Below are 5,359 nucleotides of genomic sequence, written 5' to 3' on the forward strand. Positions count from 1 at the left end.
AAGTTTATTAAATATAAATTAATTACCGAATTGTATAGGTCTATAATTTCTTAGATACCTACCTACTTAAATCAGGAAACAATTTTTTAAAAGCAGTTAAATTTAAATTTTTAAATGTTTATACGTAGTAGATGTAAAGTATACAATTTATGTCGTGTTTATCGTTGAAATTATACATGAAAAAATATTACTTTAAGGTTCTGAATGGAGCGAAATATAAATATAGTTTTACTATATATGATGTATATTTACTTGGGTATTATTATTAATATTTTTTTGTTAACACTTTTCCCTATAGAAATGCTTGCCTGAGAGTTTATATAAGTAACTTTTTGAATCAGAATTTGCTCCTATATGGTACTTTTTGAAAGTATCATAATTTTCGAAATTCTCAATAGTTTTTCCAAAATTTTCCAAAAAAGCCCTATAAAACTTTTTTTTTATCCAAACTTTTTGTAAATTTAAATATAGATAGATAATAATATAAAAAAATATTTTTGTGAAAGGAAATTTTGAATATTTTAAATTTTCTCTAACACTTATTTCTCATCAAAAAATAAATTTTTTTTGGTCTCGTTTTTGGTCTCAAAATTTTGAAAATTTTTCAACGACTAAAGCAGAGTTTGAAGTTTCTTATGTTGATAATCCACCAACCACCATCTATGTGAATTCGAGTAATAGTAAAAGTTAATTGCAAAATATTAAAAAATTCTTTATGATAACGAAAATATATTAAATTATAGATCATTTTATTAAAAAAACATTGGAGCAATACCATATGGTCTCCTTATACTACAACACTTCAAGTCATATGGGTCATTAATTTCAAAAATGAGAAACCGACTTTGTGGAATATTAATAAAAGATGAACTTTTTAAAACTAAAGGTGCAAATAAAATTGAGAAAACACAATTTTCGAACATTGCAAATGGTACATATTCGTAACATTACATATAGGTATTCTGACATTTAAAGAATGATGCATGTGGGTTAGATGCAGATGCATGTGTGCATATATTTCCATATATTTCATTAACAATTAATCATTATAAACAAAATATATTAGGCACTGTAAAAATATTTAAAATTATTTTGTATCTAAGATGTTTTTTAATTTATTTTATTTTCAACTCTACAACTATAACTCTATAAAGCAACTTATTTTTTAATAATGTAGTAGGTAAATGTTGTATAAGTTTTATACTATGTATATGGTTTGTTAAAAACTATAATAAATAAAAAGGGGTTTTCATACTTGATAGGTATAGAAGAATTCTTTCCTTCAGAAAACAAATATGTCTATTTCATCCCTTATTATAAAGAAGGTAATAAAGTGAGTCCTAATCAAGGAAAATTGTATAACAAATATTGTAATTTAAAAAAAGAGATAAAGAAAATACATTTTCAAAGTAATAAAAAACATAATAAGGACAATGAAGTTCTTATCAATGAGAAAGGTATCTATTAATTATTTTTAATAAAATATGATTCTTATAATGTGAAATTGACATTAGAATTAGATATTTATTATAATATTAATTTGTAATTCTTATTTATTAATACTTATTGCATACTTATACTAAATAGATATTTTAGATTCAATAAATTAGCTAAAGCATAATATAGAACCAGAAATCATTTTACACCAGTTATGGACTGAAACTGCTCATTATAGAAATACTAAGTAAATCAACGAGAATGCTATTCATAACTTGCAGTTTTAAAAAAGGCAACAGGTCAAATACTTGTAAGTTTAGTCACAAAAACTAAAAAAAAGTGTCCTTATGCCATAATAGATTTAAAAAATGTTTGAATTGCAGTATATTTAATTAATATTAAAATAAAAATAAATAAATTTATTGCTTTCAAATATATATTTTTTAAATCTTAATAATAAAATAAACTTTTTTTTTTTAATAAATAATTAGAAATATACACAGTGATTTTTTTTTGATTGATATGGATTTTTCTCACTTATTTCCATCAAAAGACCAATATCTTTTACATAAATTTGATGTATTCAAAAATAAGTTGAAAACATATTTTAAAAGACAATTAAATTTAAATGTGTTTGAACAAAATATAATTAAAAAAATTATATCACCTGCTAAATTAGGCAAGTTGTTTAACTGTTAACATAGCATTACTAATAAAAATAAAATTGGAGTTGGTAAACAGAAAGGTTGGTACTTATCTGTAATTTGTTTTAAGTGATGATGATTTAGCAACTATTAAAATACTTCCTTACCTATTCAAACCAGTGAATATTAAAATTCCAAAGAAGACTGCCAATGAGGACAATCAAAAAACAGTTAAATATTGTATGCGGAAACCATCAAAATTAGAACAAGCTAGTGCTGTGACAGTCAATATCACGGTAAGTTTTAAATATTTTATTTTGTATTTATCTCATATTTTGTATCAAAATTAAAATATTTCTTATAGGTACACAAGTATTTATAGTTTTAATAAAACAACAGAAAACATAAAATCCCAATACCTAATGCTTAACATTTAAAACATAAAATAACACTAAAATATAAATTAAGTAGATTCACTTACACTATACATTCAAGTTATAACTAGTATAAGCCATCATTTCTTAGACTATTTACCTACATTGTTAAATTAATAATTATTTAGTTTTTAATCTAATAGTTGTTGTAAACATTTTATTAAATGATACCAATACCAGAGAATAGATACCTTATCTAAATGATATCTATGATGTGCTTTCTTATCATTAATAAATTCTAAAATTCAAATATCTAATTCCGTTTAGTGACGGGAATAATCAAGTAAGAACACTCAAAATACTCCATTGTTTGATTTAATCAATTATCTCGATTGTTTTGAAAGCAATTGAGTGATTATTTTGGTATTGAAATAAATTAACAGAGTGGTAATTTTTCGAATGAATCACTCGATTGTAACAACATCTTGATATTCTTAATCTTTCGTTTATCAAAAATCTCTCTGATGTTCCCATCACTATAATATAGTATAATATATATATATACCTAATATTATTAGGTCTATTTTATTAACACTTTATTGTGTAACTATATTATTAAAGTACTAAATACGGTATTAATTTTAAATTGCTTATTTCACAGAATAGTAATGACATCAAGACAACCCATAAACAAAAAATGAATAGAGCATTTATTAATAATTTAACTGTTCAACCATATATCGTCATCGTGGGGAATATTGAAGATGCTAGTAGTATATTGAACTACTATACTGTAATTGACAATATTTATTACTCGAAACACCAATTAAGGCGTTAGATATTTGTTTTAAATCATTCCATGCATTAAATTAAAACTATTCTCCAGAAGCTGAGCAGGTTTGGTGGTTTATTCAGGATTATTTTTTTGAAATAGCAAATGTTCATAAAAAAAAAAATTGTGGCTGTTCAAACTTTAATTAAAGATTTGCAATAACAGTTTCCAATTTCAAGGTACTTTTGCTAATAGCAATCCTGTATAAATAAATAGTTTAAATAATTTGTAATACTATAAGTAATTATTATTATAAGTAATATTTAAGTTCTTGTAACCTTAGGTACTTATCTACAATCTTTCTTTATTATGTAAATATTTTTAAATTTTGTCATCTATATTATATACCATATTTGATAATTTATAATAATTATTTTTAATATCTTATTGTTATGATGGTTAACTGCTTTTTATGTTCTTATGAGGCCGAATGCCTAAATCATTTGTTTAGTCATTTTAATATATATCATGATTTAAAAACAATAGAAACATTTAATTGTCCATATCAGAACTGTTTAAGTATTTTTAATAATATTAATACCTATAAAAGACACCTTAAACAACGACTTAAATTCTAAATCCACAAAAGACATACCTAATAAAAATGTTCAATCTGTAAATAATAATCTATTCGAACAAACAATAAACTGTGTACCGTCTTCTGATAATGATACAAATTTAAGTTTAAGTACTATAGATGATAATAAACAAAATCATAATTTTCCTAAATCTGATGATTTAAAAAATTTACAATCATTAGCTTTAAGTATGATTTGTAAATGGTATAGTCACACAGTTATTCCCCAAAATAAAATTGATATTCTAATTAATGATATCCAAGATTTTGTCGATTCAATTGTTTCAGTTTTTAGTACTAAAATCAATAAATGTATTTGTAATTGTAAGGATTCTAATGCGAAAGATGAATTATTAGTAGTTCTTAGCGAAATGAAAATTTTGTCAGATCCATTTGTTAGCATGAAAACTGAATATATGAGATTTAAAACACTCCATGATCTAGGAGTATTATTTCAACCAAAGGAAATAGTTATTGGACACCGATTAGGAGATAGATTAGTTAATGGTAGAGTTGCAGTAAATCATGAGGAAATTAAATAATGTTTAACGCCACTTAGAGATATTTTAAAAAAAGTTCTGGAACACTCAAATTTATTAGATGTAATATTAAAATACACAGAAAATATGTCTACCAGTAAATTTATGTACAACTTTATGCAATCCAAACAATGGCAATTGAAATGTCAAAATAAATGTCCAAATAATACAATTTTCCCTTTATTTTTATACTATGATGATTTTGAAATTAATAACCCACTAGGTTCCCATGCTGGTTCACAAAAGTTAGCGCAGTATACATGTCATTAGCATGTTTGCCTCCTGAGTTATCTTCATCATTAGACAATATATTTTTAGTATCACTTTTTAAAACCAGCGACAAAAATTATTTTGGAAATAATGTTATTTTTAAGGACATATTTTCCGAATTAATTTATTTAGAAACGCATGGTATTTTTATTACTTCAAATAATAAAGTTCACCACATTTACTTCTCCTTAGGTTTAATAATTTAGGGTTACATTCAATATTAGGATTCACGGAAAGTTTTATTGCTAACTATCCTTGTAGATTTTGTAAGACTGAAAAATCGTATGTCATACACAAATATCACAAGTAGATACAAATCTTAGAAATATAACAAATTATACTGACGATATCATTAAAAATTATGTATCATTAACTGGAATATAAGAACCTTGTGTGTGGAATCAAATTGATTAATTTCATGTTACAGATAACTATAGTTTTGATGTTATGCATGATATGTTAGAAGATGTATGCAACTACGATATTGGTTTGATGTTAAAAAGAATGATTTTTGATTTGAAATACTTTTCATTGAATACATTAAATAATAGAATCGAATTATTTGACTATGGCCCAATTGATATTTGAAATAGACCAACTTTGATTTCTAGTGAAACTTTGAAAGTTAAAGCAATACTAAAAAATGTCAGCAAGTGAAATGCTTTGTTTTGTTAAAAATTTAGGAC

The 5,359-nt window shown here is 23.9% G+C and overlaps 1 pseudogene; it reads left to right on the forward strand.

The window, feature by feature from the left end:
- The first annotated feature begins 1,959 nt into the window (after positions 1-1,959).
- Positions 1,960-3,449, forward strand: LOC112681153 (annotated as a pseudogene).
- The last annotated feature ends 1,910 nt before the right edge of the window (positions 3,450-5,359 follow it).

The sequence above is a fragment of the Sipha flava genome, unplaced genomic scaffold, assembly GCF_003268045.1.
Source record: "Sipha flava isolate LNK unplaced genomic scaffold, YSA_version1 18661_pilon_pilon, whole genome shotgun sequence".
NCBI lineage: Eukaryota > Metazoa > Arthropoda > Insecta > Hemiptera > Aphididae > Sipha > Sipha flava.